Source organism: Thermobia domestica, chromosome 5 (genome assembly GCF_964235325.1).
Source record: "Thermobia domestica chromosome 5, izTheDome1.hap1.1, whole genome shotgun sequence".
Lineage (NCBI taxonomy): Eukaryota > Metazoa > Arthropoda > Insecta > Zygentoma > Lepismatidae > Thermobia > Thermobia domestica.
In genome coordinates this window covers 271577538-271597760 of record NC_137458.1, presented here as the reverse complement: position 1 = coordinate 271597760, position 20223 = coordinate 271577538, and the positions used below count along the sequence as shown (strand labels likewise).

General features: G+C 32.3%; 1 protein-coding gene across 4 annotated transcripts in view; it reads left to right on the top strand.

Moving 5' to 3' along the window:
- The window catches only part of LOC145686626 (protein C-mannosyl-transferase DPY19L3-like), a 142011-nt gene that overhangs the window by 100397 nt on the left and 21391 nt on the right, over positions 1–20223 (top strand). The window lies entirely within an intron of this gene.

Here is a 20223-nt window from a genome sequence, read left to right as displayed (position 1 = left end):
TCAACGATCTCCCTCTTTTGGTTTTTGAGATAAGTGGAGGAATCATTTGTTTTTCATTGATTTTCCATTGACACTAATGTTAATGTTTCGCGCTTTTTGACTACGTTCCATCCATTTGGGGACAATTTCTTTCTTGAATATAGAATCTGTGTTGTCTCTTCTACATTTGAGCTAAATTTCAACGATCTCCCTCTTTTGGTTTTTGAGATAAGTGGAGGAATCATTTGTTTTTCATTGATTTTCCATTGACATTAATGTTAATGTTTCGTGCTTTTTTTGACTGTTACATCCATTTGTGGACTTTTTTGACTGTAGAATCTACATAGTCTGTTCCATATTTAAGCTGAATTTCAGCCATCTCCATCTTTTGGTTTCTAAGATAAGTGGAGAAATTATTTATTTTTCATTGATTTTCCATTGACACTAATGTTAATGTTTCGCGCTTTTTGACTACGTTCCATCCATTTGGGGACAATTTCTTTTTTGAATATAGAATACGTGTTGTCTCTTGTACATTTGAGCTAAATTTCAACGATCTCCCTCTTTTGGTTTTTGAGATAAGTGGAAGAATCATTTGTTTTTCATTGATTTTCCATTGACACTAATGTTAATGTTTCGCGCTTTTTGACTACGTTCCATCCATTTGGGGACAATTTCTTTTTTGAATATAGAATCTGTGTTGTCTCTTCTACATTTGAGCTAAATTTCAACGATCTCCCTCTTTTGGTTTTTGAGATAAGTGGAGGAATCATTTGTTTTTCATTGATTTTCCATTGACATTAATGTTATTGTTTCGTGCTTTTTTGACTGTGTTACATCCATTTGTGGACTTTTTTGACTGTAGAATCTACATAGTCTGTTCCATATTTAAGCCGAATTTCAGCCATCTCCATTTTTGGTTTCTGAGATAAGTGGAGAAATTATTTATTTTTCATTGATTTTCCATTGACAGTAATGTTAATGTTTCGCGCTTTTTGAATACGTTCCATCCATTTGGGGACAATTTCTTTTTTGAATATAGAATCTGTGTTGTCTCTTTTACATTTGAGCTAAATTTCAACGATCTCCCTCTTTTGGTTTTTGAGATAAGTGGAGGAATCATTTGTTTTTCATTGATTTTCCATTGACCTTAATGTTAATGTTTCGTGCTTTTATGAGTATGTTACATCCATTTGTGGACTTTTTTGACTGTAGAATCTACATAGTCTGTTCCATATTTAAGCCGAATTTCAGCCATCTCCATCTTTGGTTTCTGAGATAAGTGGAGAAATTATTTATTTTTCATTGATTTTCCATTGACACTAATGTTAATGTTGGGGACAATTTCTTTTTTGAATATTGAATATGTGTTGTCTCTTGTACATTTGAGCTAAATTTCAACGATCTCCTTCTTTTGGTTTTTGAGATAAGTGGAAGAATCATTTGTTTTTCATTCATTTTCCATTGACACTAATGTTAAAATTTCGCGCTTTTTGACTACATTCCATCCATTTGGGGACAATTTCTTTTTTGAATATAGAATTTGTGTTGTCTCTTCTACATTTGAGCTAAATTTCAACGATCTCCCTCTTTTGGTTTTTGAGATAAGTGGAGGAATCATTTGTTTTTCATTGATTTTCCATTGACATTAATGTTAATGTTTCGTGCTTTTTTGAGTATGTTACATCCATTTGTGGACTTTTTTGACTGTAGAATCTACATAGTCTGTTCCATATTTAAGCCGAATTTCAGCCATCTCCATCTTTGGTTTCTGAGATAAGTGGAGAAATTATTTATTTTTCATTGATTTTCCATTGACACTAATGTTAATGTTTCGCGCTTTTTGACTACGTTCCATCCATTTGGGGACAATTTCTTTTTTGAATATAGAATCTGTGTTGTCTCTTCTACATTTGAGCTAAATTTCAACGATCTCCCTCTTTTGGTTTTTTTTCCATTGACATTAATGTTAATGTTTCGTGCTTTTTTGACTATGTTACATCCATTTGTGGACTTTTTTGACTGTAGAACCTACATAGTCTGTTCCATATTTAAGCCGAATTTCAGCCATCTCCATTTTTGGTTTCTGAGATAAGTGGAGAAATTATTTATTTTTCATTGATTTTCAATTGACACTAATGTTAATGTTTCGCGCTTTTTGACTACGTTCCATCCATTTGGGGACAATTTCTTTTTTGAATATAGAATCTGTGTTGTCTCTTCTACATTTGAGGTAAATTTCAACGTTCTCCCTCTTTTGGTTTTTGAGATAAGTGGAGGAATCATTTGTTTTTCATTGATTTTCCATTGACATTAATGTTAATGTTTCGTGCTTTTTTTGACTATGTTACATCCATTTGTGGACTTTTTTGACTGTAGAATCTACATAGTCTGTTCCATATTTAAGCCGAATTTCAGCCATCTCCATCTTTTGGTTTCTAAGATAAGTGGAGAAATTATTTATTTTTCATTGATTTTCCATTGACACTAATGTTAATGTTTCGCGCTTTTTGACTACGTTCCATCCATTTGGGGACAATTTCTTTTTGAATATAGAATCTGTGTTGTCTCTTCTACATTTGAGCTAAATTTCAACGATCTCCCTCTTTTGGTTTTTGAGATAAGTGGAGGAATCATTTGTTTTTCATTGATTTTCCATTGACATTAATGTTAATGTTTCATGCTTTTTTGACTATGTTACATCCATTTGCGGACTTTTTTGACTGTAGAATCTACATAGTCTGTTCCATATTTAAGCCGACTTTCAGCCATCTCCATTTTTGGTTTCTGAGATAAGTGGAGAAACTATTTATTTTTCATTGATTTTCCATTGACACTAATGTTAATGTTTCGCGCTTTTTGACTACGTTCCATCCATTTGGGGACAATTTCTTTTTTGAATATAGAATCTGTGTTGTCTCTTGTACATTTGAGCTAAATTTCAACGATCTCCCTCTTTTGGTTTTTGAGATAAGTGGAGGAATCATTTGTTTTTCATTGATTTTCCATTGACACTAATGTTAATGTTTCGCGCTTTTTGACTACGTTCCATCCATTTGGGGACAATTTCTTTCTTGAATATAGAATCTGTGTTGTCTCTTCTACATTTGAGCTAAATTTCAACGATCTCCCTCTTTTGGTTTTTGAGATAAGTGGAGGAATCATTTGTTTTTCATTGATTTTCCATTGACATTAATGTTAATGTTTCGTGCTTTTTTTGACTGTTACATCCATTTGTGGACTTTTTTGACTGTAGAATCTACATAGTCTGTTCCATATTTAAGCCGAATTTCAGCCATCTCCATCTTTTGGTTTGTAAGATAAGTGGAGAAATTATTTATTTTTCATTGATTTTCCATTGACACTAATGTTAATGTTTCGCGCTTTTTGACTACGTTCCATCCATTTGGGGACAATTTCTTTTTTGAATATAGAATCTGTGTTGTCTCTTCTACATTTGAGCTAAATTTCAACGATCTCCCTCTTTTGGTTTTTGAGATAAGTGGAAGAATCATTTGTTTTTCATTGATTTTCCATTGACACTAATGTTAATGTTTCGCGCTTTTTGACTACGTTCCATCCATTTGGGGACAATTTCTTTTTTGAATATAGAATCTGTGTTGTCTCTTCTACATTTGAGCTAAATTTCAACGATCTCCCTCTTTTGGTTTTTGAGATAAGTGGAGGAATCATTTGTTTTTCATTGATTTTCCATTGACATTAATGTTAATGTTTCGTGCTTTTTTGACTGTGTTACATCCATTTGTGGACTTTTTTGACTGTAGAATCTACATAGTCTGTTCCATATTTAAGCCGAATTTCAGCCATCTCCATTTTTGGTTTCTGAGATAAGTGGAGAAATTATTTATTTTTCATTGATTTTCCATTGACAGTAATGTTAATGTTTCGCGCTTTTTGAATACGTTCCATCCATTTGGGGACAATTTCTTTTTTGAATATAGAATCTGTGTTGTCTCTTTTACATTTGAGCTAAATTTCAACGATCTCCCTCTTTTGGTTTTTGAGATAAGTGGAGGAATCATTTGTTTTTCATTAATTTTCCATTGACATTAATGTTAATGTTTCGTGCTTTTTTTGACTATGTTACATCCATTTGTGGACTTTTTTGACTGTAGAATCTACATAGTTTGTTCTATATTTAAGCCGAATTTCAGTCATCTCCATCTTTTGGTTTCTGAGATAAGTGGAGAAATTATTTATTTTTCATTGATTTTCCATTGACACTAATGTTAATGTTGGGGACAATTTCTTATTTGAATATTGAGTATGTGTTGTCTCTTGTACATTTGAGCTAAATTTCAACGATCTCCTTCTTTTTGTTTTTGAGATAAGTGGAAGAATCATTTGTTTTTCATTGATTTTCCATTGACACTAATGTTAATGTTTCGCGCTTTTTGACTACATTCCATCCATTTGGGGACAATTTCTTTTTTGAATATAGAATTTGTGTTGTCTCTTCTACATTTGAGCTAAATTTCAACGATCTCCCTCTTTTGGTTTTTGAGATAAGTGGAGGAATCATTTGTTTTTCATTGATTTTCCATTGACATTAATGTTAATGTTTCGTGCTTTTTTGACTATGTTACATCCATTTGTGGACTTTTTTGACTGTAGAATCTACATAGTCTGTTCCATATTTAAGCCGAATTTCAGCCATCTCCATCTTTGGTTTCTGAGATAAGTGGAGAAATTATTTATTTTTCATTGATTTTCCATTGACACTAATGTTAATGTTTCGCGCTTTTTGACTACGTTCCATCCATTTGGGGACAATTTCTTTTTTGAATATACAATCTGTGTTGTCTCTTCTACATTTGAGCTAAATTTCAACGATCTCCCTCTTTTGGTTTTTTTTCCATTGACATTAATGTTAATGTTTCGTGCTTTTTTGACTATGTTACATCCATTTGTGGACTTTTTTGACTGTAGAACCTACATAGTCTGTTCCATATTTAAGCCGAATTTCAGCCATCTCCGTCTTTTGGTTTCTGAGATAAGTGGAGAAATTATTTATTTTTCATTGATTTTCAATTGACACTAATGTTAATGTTTCGCGCTTTTTGACTACGTTCCATCCATTTGGGGACAATTTCTTTTTTGAATTTAGAATCTGTGTTGTCTCTTCTACATTTGAGCTAAATTTCAACGATCTCCCTCTTTTGGTTTTTGAGATAAGTGGAGGAATCATTTGTTTTTCATTGATTTTCCATTGACATTAATGTTAATGTTTCGTGCTTTTTTTGACTATGTTACATCCATTTGTGGACTTTTTTGACTGTAGAATCTACATAGTCTGTTCCATATTTAAGCCGAATTTCAGCCATCTCCATCTTTTGGTTTCTAAGATAAGTGGAGAAATTATTTATTTTTCATTGATTTTCCATTGACACTAATGTTAATGTTTCGCGCTTTTTGAGTACGTTCCATCCATTTGGGGACAATTTCTTTTTTGAATATAGAATCTGTGTTGTCTCTTCTACATTTGAGCTAAATTTCAACGATCTCCCTCTTTTGGTTTTTGAGATAAGTGGAGGAATCATTTGTTTTTCATTGATTTTCCATTGACATTAATGTTAATGTTTCGTGCTTTTTTGACTATGTTACATCCATTTGCGGACTTTTTTGACTGTAGAATCTACATAGTCTGTTCCATATTTAAGCCGACTTTCAGCCATCTCCATTTTTGGTTTCTGAGATAAGTGGAGAAACTATTTATTTTTCATTGATTTTCCATTGACACTAATGTTAATGTTTCGCGCTTTTTGACTACGTTCCATCCATTTGGGGACAATTTCTTTTTTGAATATAGAATCTGTGTTGTCTCTTTTACATTTGAGCTAAATTTCAACGATCTCCCTCTTTTGCTTTTTGAGATAAGTGGAGGAATCATTTGTTTTTCATTGATTTTCCATTGACATTAATGTTAATGTTTCGTGCTTTTTTGAGTATGTTACATCCATTTGTGGACTTTTTTGACTGTAGAATCTACATAGTCTGTTCCATATTTAAGCCGAATTTCAGCCATCTCCATCTTTGGTTTCTGAGATAAGTGGAGAAATTATTTATTTTTCATTGATTTTCCATTGACACTAATGTTAATGTTTCGCGCTTTTTGACTACGTTCCATCCATTTGGGGACAATTTCTTTTTTGAATATAGAATCTGTGTTGTCTCTTCTACATTTGAGCTAAATTTCAACGATCTCCCTCTTTTGGTTTTTTTTCCATTGACATTAATGTTAATGTTTCGTGCTTTTTTGACTATGTTACATCCATTTGTGGACTTTTTTGACTGTAGAACCTACATAGTCTGTTCCATATTTAAGCCGAATTTCAGCCATCTCCATTTTTGGTTTCTGAGATAAGTGGAGAAATTATTTATTTTTCATTGATTTTCAATTGACACTAATGTTAATGTTTCGCGCTTTTTGACTACGTTCCATCCATTTGGGGACAATTTCTTTTTTGAATATAGAATCTGTGTTGTCTCTTCTACATTTGAGCTAAATTTCAACGTTCTCCCTCTTTTGGTTTTTGAGATAAGTGGAGGAATCATTTGTTTTTCATTGATTTTCCATTGACATTAATGTTAATGTTTCGTGCTTTTTTTGACTATGTTACATCCATTTGTGGACTTTTTTGACTGTAGAATCTACATAGTCTGTTCCATATTTAAGCCGAATTTCAGCCATCTCCATCTTTTGGTTTCTAAGATAAGTGGAGAAATTATTTATTTTTCATTGATTTTCCATTGACACTAATGTTAATGTTTCGCGCTTTTTGAGTACGTTCCATCCATTTGGGGACAATTTCTTTTTGAATATAGAATCTGTGTTGTCTCTTCTACATTTGAGCTAAATTTCAACGATCTCCCTCTTTTGGTTTTTGAGATAAGTGGAGGAATCATTTGTTTTTCATTGATTTTCCATTGACATTAATGTTAATGTTTCATGCTTTTTTGACTATGTTACATCCATTTGCGGACTTTTTTGACTGTAGAATCTACATAGTCTGTTCCATATTTAAGCCGACTTTCAGCCATCTCCATTTTTGGTTTCTGAGATAAGTGGAGAAACTATTTATTTTTCATTGATTTTCCATTGACACTAATGTTAATGTTTCGCGCTTTTTGACTACGTTCCATCCATTTGGGGACAATTTCTTTTTTGAATATAGAATCTGTGTTGTCTCTTTTACATTTGAGCTAAATTTCAACGATCTCCCTCTTTTGCTTTTTGAGATAAGTGGAGGAATCATTTGTTTTTCATTGATTTTCCATTGACACTAATGTTAATGTTTCGCGCTTTTTGACTACGTTCCATCCATTTGGGGACAATTTCTTTCTTGAATATAGAATCTGTGTTGTCTCTTCTACATTTGAGCTAAATTTCAACGATCTCCCTCTTTTGGTTTTTGAGATAAGTGGAGGAATCATTTGTTTTTCATTGATTTTCCATTGACATTAATGTTAATGTTTCGTGCTTTTTTTGACTGTTACATCCATTTGTGGACTTTTTTGACTGTAGAATCTACATAGTCTGTTCCATATTTAAGCCGAATTTCAGCCATCTCCATCTTTTGGTTTGTAAGATAAGTGGAGAAATTATTTATTTTTCATTGATTTTCCATTGACACTAATGTTAATGTTTCGCGCTTTTTGACTACGTTCCATCCATTTGGGGACAATTTCTTTTTTGAATATAGAATCTGTGTTGTCTCTTCTACATTTGAGCTAAATTTCAACGATCTCCCTCTTTTGGTTTTTGAGATAAGTGGAAGAATCATTTGTTTTTCATTGATTTTCCATTGACACTAATGTTAATGTTTCGCGCTTTTTGACTACGTTCCATCCATTTGGGGACAATTTCTTTTTTGAATATACAATCTGTGTTGTCTCTTCTACATTTGAGCTAAATTTCAACGATCTCCTTCTTTTTGTTTTTGAGATAAGTGGAAGAATCATTTGTTTTTCATTGATTTTCCATTGACACTAATGTTAATGTTTCGCGCTTTTTGACTACATTCCATCCATTTGGGGACAATTTCTTTTTTGAATATAGAATTTGTGTTGTCTCTTCTACATTTGAGCTAAATTTCAACGATCTCCCTCTTTTGGTTTTTGAGATAAGTGGAGGAATCATTTGTTTTTCATTGATTTTCCATTGACATTAATGTTAATGTTTCGTGCTTTTTTGACTATGTTACATCCATTTGTGGACTTTTTTGACTGTAGAATCTACATAGTCTGTTCCATATTTAAGCCGAATTTCAGCCATCTCCATCTTTGGTTTCTGAGATAAGTGGAGAAATTATTTATTTTTCATTGATTTTCCATTGACACTAATGTTAATGTTTCGCGCTTTTTGACTACGTTCCATCCATTTGGGGACAATTTCTTTTTTGAATATACAATCTGTGTTGTCTCTTCTACATTTGAGCTAAATTTCAACGATCTCCCTCTTTTGGTTTTTTTTCCATTGACATTAATGTTAATGTTTCGTGCTTTTTTGACTATGTTACATCCATTTGTGGACTTTTTTGACTGTAGAACCTACATAGTCTGTTCCATATTTAAGCCGAATTTCAGCCATCTCCGTCTTTTGGTTTCTGAGATAAGTGGAGAAATTATTTATTTTTCATTGATTTTCAATTGACACTAATGTTAATGTTTCGCGCTTTTTGACTACGTTCCATCCATTTGGGGACAATTTCTTTTTTGAATTTAGAATCTGTGTTGTCTCTTCTACATTTGAGCTAAATTTCAACGATCTCCCTCTTTTGGTTTTTGAGATAAGTGGAGGAATCATTTGTTTTTCATTGATTTTCCATTGACATTAATGTTAATGTTTCGTGCTTTTTTTGACTATGTTACATCCATTTGTGGACTTTTTTGACTGTAGAATCTACATAGTCTGTTCCATATTTAAGCCGAATTTCAGCCATCTCCATCTTTTGGTTTCTAAGATAAGTGGAGAAATTATTTATTTTTCATTGATTTTCCATTGACACTAATGTTAATGTTTCGCGCTTTTTGAGTACGTTCCATCCATTTGGGGACAATTTCTTTTTTGAATATAGAATCTGTGTTGTCTCTTCTACATTTGAGCTAAATTTCAACGATCTCCCTCTTTTGGTTTTTGAGATAAGTGGAGGAATCATTTGTTTTTCATTGATTTTCCATTGACACTAATGTTAATGTTTCGCGCTTTTTGACTACATTCCATCCATTTGGGGACAATTTCTTTTTTGAATATAGAATTTGTGTTGTCTCTTCTACATTTGAGCTAAATTTCAACGATCTCCCTCTTTTGGTTTTTGAGATAAGTGGAGGAATCATTTGTTTTTCATTGATTTTCCATTGACATTAATGTTAATGTTTCGTGCTTTTTTGACTATGTTACATCCATTTGTGGACTTTTTTGACTGTAGAATCTACATAGTCTGTTCCATATTTAAGCCGAATTTCAGCCATCTCCATCTTTGGTTTCTGAGATAAGTGGAGAAATTATTTATTTTTCATTGATTTTCCATTGACACTAATGTTAATGTTTCGCGCTTTTTGACTACGTTCCATCCATTTGGGGACAATTTCTTTTTTGAATATACAATCTGTGTTGTCTCTTCTACATTTGAGCTAAATTTCAACGATCTCCCTCTTTTGGTTTTTTTTCCATTGACATTAATGTTAATGTTTCGTGCTTTTTTGACTATGTTACATCCATTTGTGGACTTTTTTGACTGTAGAACCTACATAGTCTGTTCCATATTTAAGCCGAATTTCAGCCATCTCCGTCTTTTGGTTTCTGAGATAAGTGGAGAAATTATTTATTTTTCATTGATTTTCAATTGACACTAATGTTAATGTTTCGCGCTTTTTGACTACGTTCCATCCATTTGGGGACAATTTCTTTTTTGAATTTAGAATCTGTGTTGTCTCTTCTACATTTGAGCTAAATTTCAACGATCTCCCTCTTTTGGTTTTTGAGATAAGTGGAGGAATCATTTGTTTTTCATTGATTTTCCATTGACATTAATGTTAATGTTTCGTGCTTTTTTTGACTATGTTACATCCATTTGTGGACTTTTTTGACTGTAGAATCTACATAGTCTGTTCCATATTTAAGCCGAATTTCAGCCATCTCCATCTTTTGGTTTCTAAGATAAGTGGAGAAATTATTTATTTTTCATTGATTTTCCATTGACACTAATGTTAATGTTTCGCGCTTTTTGAGTACGTTCCATCCATTTGGGGACAATTTCTTTTTTGAATATAGAATCTGTGTTGTCTCTTCTACATTTGAGCTAAATTTCAACGATCTCCCTCTTTTGGTTTTTGAGATAAGTGGAGGAATCATTTGTTTTTCATTGATTTTCCATTGACATTAATGTTAATGTTTCGTGCTTTTTTGACTATGTTACATCCATTTGCGGACTTTTTTGACTGTAGAATCTACATAGTCTGTTCCATATTTAAGCCGACTTTCAGCCATCTCCATTTTTGGTTTCTGAGATAAGTGGAGAAACTATTTATTTTTCATTGATTTTCCATTGACACTAATGTTAATGTTTCGCGCTTTTTGACTACGTTCCATCCATTTGGGGACAATTTCTTTTTTGAATATAGAATCTGTGTTGTCTCTTTTACATTTGAGCTAAATTTCAACGATCTCCCTCTTTTGCTTTTTGAGATAAGTGGAGGAATCATTTGTTTTTCATTGATTTTCCATTGACATTAATGTTAATGTTTCGTGCTTTTTTGAGTATGTTACATCCATTTGTGGACTTTTTTGACTGTAGAATCTACATAGTCTGTTCCATATTTAAGCCGAATTTCAGCCATCTCCATCTTTGGTTTTTGAGATAAGTGGAGAAATTATTTATTTTTCATTGATTTTCCATTGACACTAATGTTAATGTTTCGCGCTTTTTGACTACGTTCCATCCATTTGGGGACAATTTCTTTTTTGAATATAGAATCTGTGTTGTCTCTTCTACATTTGAGCTAAATTTCAACGATCTCCCTCTTTTGGTTTTTTTTCCATTGACATTAATGTTAATGTTTCGTGCTTTTTTGACTATGTTACATCCATTTGTGGACTTTTTTGACTGTAGAACCTACATAGTCTGTTCCATATTTAAGCCGAATTTCAGCCATCTCCATTTTTGGTTTCTGAGATAAGTGGAGAAATTATTTATTTTTCATTGATTTTCAATTGACACTAATGTTAATGTTTCGCGCTTTTTGACTACGTTCCATCCATTTGGGGACAATTTCTTTTTTGAATATAGAATCTGTGTTGTCTCTTCTACATTTGAGCTAAATTTCAACGTTCTCCCTCTTTTGGTTTTTGAGATAAGTGGAGGAATCATTTGTTTTTCATTGATTTTCCATTGACATTAATGTTAATGTTTCGTGCTTTTTTTGACTATGTTACATCCATTTGTGGACTTTTTTGACTGTAGAATCTACATAGTCTGTTCCATATTTAAGCCGAATTTCAGCCATCTCCATCTTTTGGTTTCTAAGATAAGTGGAGAAATTATTTATTTTTCATTGATTTTCCATTGACACTAATGTTAATGTTTCGCGCTTTTTGAGTACGTTCCATCCATTTGGGGACAATTTCTTTTTGAATATAGAATCTGTGTTGTCTCTTCTACATTTGAGCTAAATTTCAACGATCTCCCTCTTTTGGTTTTTGAGATAAGTGGAGGAATCATTTGTTTTTCATTGATTTTCCATTGACATTAATGTTAATGTTTCATGCTTTTTTGACTATGTTACATCCATTTGCGGACTTTTTTGACTGTAGAATCTACATAGTCTGTTCCATATTTAAGCCGACTTTCAGCCATCTCCATTTTTGGTTTCTGAGATAAGTGGAGAAACTATTTATTTTTCATTGATTTTCCATTGACACTAATGTTAATGTTTCGCGCTTTTTGACTACGTTCCATCCATTTGGGGACAATTTCTTTTTTGAATATAGAATCTGTGTTGTCTCTTTTACATTTGAGCTAAATTTCAACGATCTCCCTCTTTTGCTTTTTGAGATAAGTGGAGGAATCATTTGTTTTTCATTGATTTTCCATTGACACTAATGTTAATGTTTCGCGCTTTTTGACTACGTTCCATCCATTTGGGGACAATTTCTTTCTTGAATATAGAATCTGTGTTGTCTCTTCTACATTTGAGCTAAATTTCAACGATCTCCCTCTTTTGGTTTTTGAGATAAGTGGAGGAATCATTTGTTTTTCATTGATTTTCCATTGACATTAATGTTAATGTTTCGTGCTTTTTTTGACTGTTACATCCATTTGTGGACTTTTTTGACTGTAGAATCTACATAGTCTGTTCCATATTTAAGCCGAATTTCAGCCATCTCCATCTTTTGGTTTGTAAGATAAGTGGAGAAATTATTTATTTTTCATTGATTTTCCATTGACACTAATGTTAATGTTTCGCGCTTTTTGACTACGTTCCATCCATTTGGGGACAATTTCTTTTTTGAATATAGAATCTGTGTTGTCTCTTCTACATTTGAGCTAAATTTCAACGATCTCCCTCTTTTGGTTTTTGAGATAAGTGGAAGAATCATTTGTTTTTCATTGATTTTCCATTGACACTAATGTTAATGTTTCGCGCTTTTTGACTACGTTCCATCCATTTGGGGACAATTTCTTTTTTGAATATAGAATCTGTGTTGTCTCTTCTACATTTGAGCTAAATTTCAACGATCTCCCTCTTTTGGTTTTTGAGATAAGTGGAGGAATCATTTGTTTTTCATTGATTTTCCATTGACATTAATGTTAATGTTTCGTGCTTTTTTGACTGTGTTACATCCATTTGTGGACTTTTTTGACTGTAGAATCTACATAGTCTGTTCCATATTTAAGCCGAATTTCAGCCATCTCCATTTTTGGTTTCTGAGATAAGTGGAGAAATTATTTATTTTTCATTGATTTTCCATTGACAGTAATGTTAATGTTTCGCGCTTTTTGAATACGTTCCATCCATTTGGGGACAATTTCTTTTTTGAATATAGAATCTGTGTTGTCTCTTTTACATTTGAGCTAAATTTCAACGATCTCCCTCTTTTGGTTTTTGAGATAAGTGGAGGAATCATTTGTTTTTCATTAATTTTCCATTGACATTAATGTTAATGTTTCGTGCTTTTTTTGACTATGTTACATCCATTTGTGGACTTTTTTTGACTGTAGAATCTACATAGTTTGTTCTATATTTAAGCCGAATTTCAGTCATCTCCATCTTTTGGTTTCTGAGATAAGTGGAGAAATTATTTATTTTTCATTGATTTTCCATTGACACTAATGTTAATGTTGGGGACAATTTCTTATTTGAATATTGAGTATGTGTTGTCTCTTGTACATTTGAGCTAAATTTCAACGATCTCCTTCTTTTTGTTTTTGAGATAAGTGGAAGAATCATTTGTTTTTCATTGATTTTCCATTGACACTAATGTTAATGTTTCGCGCTTTTTGACTACATTCCATCCATTTGGGGACAATTTCTTTTTTGAATATAGAATTTGTGTTGTCTCTTCTACATTTGAGCTAAATTTCAACGATCTCCCTCTTTTGGTTTTTGAGATAAGTGGAGGAATCATTTGTTTTTCATTGATTTTCCATTGACATTAATGTTAATGTTTCGTGCTTTTTTGACTATGTTACATCCATTTGTGGACTTTTTTGACTGTAGAATCTACATAGTCTGTTCCATATTTAAGCCGAATTTCAGCCATCTCCATCTTTGGTTTCTGAGATAAGTGGAGAAATTATTTATTTTTCATTGATTTTCCATTGACACTAATGTTAATGTTTCGCGCTTTTTGACTACGTTCCATCCATTTGGGGACAATTTCTTTTTTGAATATACAATCTGTGTTGTCTCTTCTACATTTGAGCTAAATTTCAACGATCTCCCTCTTTTGGTTTTTTTTCCATTGACATTAATGTTAATGTTTCGTGCTTTTTTGACTATGTTACATCCATTTGTGGACTTTTTTGACTGTAGAACCTACATAGTCTGTTCCATATTTAAGCCGAATTTCAGCCATCTCCGTCTTTTGGTTTCTGAGATAAGTGGAGAAATTATTTATTTTTCATTGATTTTCAATTGACACTAATGTTAATGTTTCGCGCTTTTTGACTACGTTCCATCCATTTGGGGACAATTTCTTTTTTGAATTTAGAATCTGTGTTGTCTCTTCTACATTTGAGCTAAATTTCAACGATCTCCCTCTTTTGGTTTTTGAGATAAGTGGAGGAATCATTTGTTTTTCATTGATTTTCCATTGACATTAATGTTAATGTTTCGTGCTTTTTTTGACTATGTTACATCCATTTGTGGACTTTTTTGACTGTAGAATCTACATAGTCTGTTCCATATTTAAGCCGAATTTCAGCCATCTCCATCTTTTGGTTTCTAAGATAAGTGGAGAAATTATTTATTTTTCATTGATTTTCCATTGACACTAATGTTAATGTTTCGCGCTTTTTGAGTACGTTCCATCCATTTGGGGACAATTTCTTTTTTGAATATAGAATCTGTGTTGTCTCTTCTACATTTGAGCTAAATTTCAACGATCTCCCTCTTTTGGTTTTTGAGATAAGTGGAGGAATCATTTGTTTTTCATTGATTTTCCATTGACATTAATGTTAATGTTTCGTGCTTTTTTGACTATGTTACATCCATTTGCGGACTTTTTTGACTGTAGAATCTACATAGTCTGTTCCATATTTAAGCCGACTTTCAGCCATCTCCATTTTTGGTTTCTGAGATAAGTGGAGAAACTATTTATTTTTCATTGATTTTCCATTGACACTAATGTTAATGTTTCGCGCTTTTTGACTACGTTCCATCCATTTGGGGACAATTTCTTTTTTGAATATAGAATCTGTGTTGTCTCTTTTACATTTGAGCTAAATTTCAACGATCTCCCTCTTTTGCTTTTTGAGATAAGTGGAGGAATCATTTGTTTTTCATTGATTTTCCATTGACATTAATGTTAATGTTTCGTGCTTTTTTTGACTATGTTACATCCATTTGTGGACTTTTTTGACTGTAGAATCTACATAGTTTGTTCTATATTTAAGCCGAATTTCAGCCATCTACATCTTTTGGTTTCTGAGATAAGTGGAGAAATTATTTATTTTTCATTGATTTTCCATTGACACTAATGTTAATGTTTCGCGCTTTTTGACTACGTTCCATCCATTTGGGGACAATTTCTTTTTTGAATATAGAATTTGTGTTGTCTCTTCTACATTTGAGCTAAATTTCAACGATCTCCCTCTTTTGGTTTTTTTTCCATTGACATTAATGTTAATGTTTCGTGCTTTTTTGACTATGTTACATCCATTTGTGGACTTTTTTGACTGTAGAATCTACATAGTCTGTTCCATATTTAAGCCGAACTTCAGCCATCTCCATCTTTTGGTTTCTGAGATAAGTGGAGAAATTATTTATTTTTCATTGATTTTCCATTGACACTAATGTTAATGTTTCGCGCTTTTTGACTACGTTCCATCCATTTGGGGACAATTTCTTTTTTGAATATAGAATACGTGTTGTCTCTTGTACATTTGAGCTAAATTTCAACGATCTCCCTCTTTTGGTTTTTGAGATAAGTGGAAGAATCATTTGTTTTTCATTGATTTTCCATTGACACTAATGTTAATGTTTCGCGCTTTTTGACTACGTTCCATCCATTTGGGGACAATTTCTTTTTTGAATATAGAATCTGTGTTGTCTCTTCTACATTTGAGCTAAATTTCAACGATCTCCCTCTTTTGGTTTTTGAGATAAGTGGAGGAATCATTTGTTTTTCATTGATTTTCCATTGACATTAATGTTAATGTTTCGTGCTTTTTTGACTGTGTTACATCCATTTGTGGACTTTTTTGACTGTAGAATCTACATAGTCTGTTCCATATTTAAGCCGAATTTCAGCCATCTCCATTTTTGGTTTCTGAGATAAGTGGAGAAATTATTTATTTTTCATTGATTTTCCATTGACAGTAATGTTAATGTTTCGCGCTTTTTGAATACGTTCCATCCATTTGGGGACAATTTCTTTTTTGAATATAGAATCTGTGTTGTCTCTTTTACATTTGAGCTAAATTTCAACGATCTCTTTCTTTTGGTTTTTGAGATAAGTGGAGGAATCATTTGTTTTTCATTGATTTTCCATTGACCTTAATGTTAATGTTTCGTGCTTTTATGAGTATGTTACATCCATTTGTGGACTTTTTTGACTGTAGAATCTACATAGTCTGTTCCATATTTAAGCCGAATTTCAGCCATCTCCATCTTTGGTTTCTGAGATAAGTGGAGAAATTATTTATTTTTCATTGATTTTCCATTGACACTAATGTTAATGTTGGGGACAATTTCTTTTTTGAATATTGAATATGTGTTGTCTCTTGTACATTTGAGCTAAATTTCAACGATCTCCTTCTTTTGGTTTTTGAGATAAGTGGAAGAATCATTTGTTTTTCATTCATTTTCCATTGACACTAATGTTAAAATTTCGCGCTTTTTGACTACATTCCATCCATTTGGGGACAATTTCTTTTTTGAATATAGAATTTGTGTTGTCTCTTCTACATTTGAGCTAAATTTCAACGATCTCCCTCTTTTGGTTTTTGAGATAAGTGGAGGAATCATTTGTTTTTCATTGATTTTCCATTGACATTAATGTTAATGTTTCGTGCTTTTTTGAGTATGTTACATCCATTTGTGGACTTTTTTGACTGTAGAATCTACATAGTCTGTTCCATATTTAAGCCGAATTTCAGCCATCTCCATCTTTGGTTTCTGAGATAAGTGGAGAAATTATTTATTTTTCATTGATTTTCCATTGACACTAATGTTAATGTTTCGCGCTTTTTGACTACGTTCCATCCATTTGGGGACAATTTCTTTTTTGAATATAGAATCTGTGTTGTCTCTTCTACATTTGAGCTAAATTTCAACGATCTCCCTCTTTTGGTTTTTTTTCCATTGACATTAATGTTAATGTTTCGTGCTTTTTTGACTATGTTACATCCATTTGTGGACTTTTTTGACTGTAGAACCTACATAGTCTGTTCCATATTTAAGCCGAATTTCAGCCATCTCCATTTTTGGTTTCTGAGATAAGTGGAGAAATTATTTATTTTTCATTGATTTTCAATTGACACTAATGTTAATGTTTCGCGCTTTTTGACTACGTTCCATCCATTTGGGGACAATTTCTTTTTTGAATATAGAATCTGTGTTGTCTCTTCTACATTTGAGCTAAATTTCAACGTTCTCCCTCTTTTGGTTTTTGAGATAAGTGGAGGAATCATTTGTTTTTCATTGATTTTCCATTGACATTAATGTTAATGTTTCGTGCTTTTTTTGACTATGTTACATCCATTTGTGGACTTTTTTGACTGTAGAATCTACATAGTCTGTTCCATATTTAAGCCGAATTTCAGCCATCTCCATCTTTTGGTTTCTAAGATAAGTGGAGAAATTATTTATTTTTCATTGATTTTCCATTGACACTAATGTTAATGTTTCGCGCTTTTTGAGTACGTTCCATCCATTTGGGGACAATTTCTTTTTGAATATAGAATCTGTGTTGTCTCTTCTACATTTGAGCTAAATTTCAACGATCTCCCTCTTTTGGTTTTTGAGATAAGTGGAGGAATCATTTGTTTTTCATTGATTTTCCATTGACATTAATGTTAATGTTTCATGCTTTTTTGACTATGTTACATCCATTTGCGGACTTTTTTGACTGTAGAATCTACATAGTCTGTTCCATATTTAAGCCGACTTTCAGCCATCTCCATTTTTGGTTTCTGAGATAAGTGGAGAAACTATTTATTTTTCATTGATTTTCCATTGACACTAATGTTAATGTTTCGCGCTTTTTGACTACGTTCCATCCATTTGGGGACAATTTCTTTTTTGAATATAGAATCTGTGTTGTCTCTTTTACATTTGAGCTAAATTTCAACGATCTCCCTCTTTTGCTTTTTGAGATAAGTGGAGGAATCATTTGTTTTTCATTGATTTTCCATTGACATTAATGTTAATGTTTCGTGCTTTTTTTGACTATGTTACATCCATTTGTGGACTTTTTTGACTGTAGAATCTACATAGTTTGTTCTATATTTAAGCCGAATTTCAGCCATCTACATCTTTTGGTTTCTGAGATAAGTGGAGAAATTATTTATTTTTCATTGATTTTCCATTGACACTAATGTTAATGTTTCGCGCTTTTTGACTACGTTCCATCCATTTGGGGACAATTTCTTTTTTGAATATAGAATTTGTGTTGTCTCTTCTACATTTGAGCTAAATTTCAACGATCTCCCTCTTTTGGTTTTTTTTCCATTGACATTAATGTTAATGTTTCGTGCTTTTTTGACTATGTTACATCCATTTGTGGACTTTTTTGACTGTAGAATCTACATAGTCTGTTCCATATTTAAGCCGAATTTCAGCCATCTCCATTTTTGGTTTCTGAGATAAGTGGAGAAATTATTTATTTTTCATTGATTTTCCATTGACAGTAATGTTAATGTTTCGCGCTTTTTGAATACGTTCCATCCATTTGGGGACAATTTCCTTTTTGAATATAGAATCTGTGTTGTCTCTTTTACATTTGAGCTAAATTTCAACGATCTCTTTCTTTTGGTTTTTGAGATAAGTGGAGGAATCATTTGTTTTTCATTGATTTTCCATTGACCTTAATGTTAATGTTTCGTGCTTTTATGAGTATGTTACATCCATTTGTGGACTTTTTTGACTGTAGAATCTACATAGTCTGTTCCATATTTAAGCCGAATTTCAGCCATCTCCATCTTTGGTTTCTGAGATAAGTGGAGAAATTATTTATTTTTCATTGATTTTCCATTGACACTAATGTTAATGTTGGGGACAATTTCTTTTTTGAATATTGAATATGTGTTGTCTCTTGTACATTTGAGCTAAATTTCAACGATCTCCTTCTTTTGGTTTTTGAGATAAGTGGAAGAATCATTTGTTTTTCATTCATTTTCCATTGACACTAATGTTAAAATTTCGCGCTTTTTGACTACATTCCATCCATTTGGGGACAATTTCTTTTTTGAATATAGAATTTGTGTTGTCTCTTCTACATTTGAGCTAAATTTCAACGATCTCCCTCTTTTGGTTTTTGAGATAAGTGGAGGAATCATTTGTTTTTCATTGATTTTCCATTGACATTAATGTTAATGTTTCGTGCTTTTTTGAGTATGTTACATCCATTTGTGGACTTTTTTGACTGTAGAATCTACATAGTCTGTTCCATATTTAAGCCGAATTTCAGCCATCTCCATCTTTGGTTTCTGAGATAAGTGGAGAAATTATTTATTTTTCATTGATTTTCCATTGACACTAATGTTAATGTTTCGCGCTTTTTGACTACGTTCCATCCATTTGGGGACAATTTCTTTTTTGAATATAGAATCTGTGTTGTCTCTTCTACATTTGAGCTAAATTTCAACGATCTCCCTCTTTTGGTTTTTTTTCCATTGACATTAATGTTAATGTTTCGTGCTTTTTTGACTATGTTACATCCATTTGTGGACTTTTTTGACTGTAGAACCTACATAGTCTGTTCCATATTTAAGCCGAATTTCAGCCATCTCCATTTTTGGTTTCTGAGATAAGTGGAGAAATTATTTATTTTTCATTGATTTTCAATTGACACTAATGTTAATGTTTCGCGCTTTTTGACTACGTTCCATCCATTTGGGGACAATTTCTTTTTTGAATATAGAATCTGTGTTGTCTCTTCTACATTTGAGCTAAATTTCAACGTTCTCCCTCTTTTGGTTTTTGAGATAAGTGGAGGAATCATTTGTTTTTCATTGATTTTCCATTGACATTAATGTTAATGTTTCGTGCTTTTTTTGACTATGTTACATCCATTTGTGGACTTTTTTGACTGTAGAATCTACATAGTCTGTTCCATATTTAAGCCGAATTTCAGCCATCTCCATCTTTTGGTTTCTAAGATAAGTGGAGAAATTATTTATTTTTCATTGATTTTCCATTGACACTAATGTTAATGTTTCGCGCTTTTTGAGTACGTTCCATCCATTTGGGGACAATTTCTTTTTGAATATAGAATCTGTGTTGTCTCTTCTACATTTGAGCTAAATTTCAACGATCTCCCTCTTTTGGTTTTTGAGATAA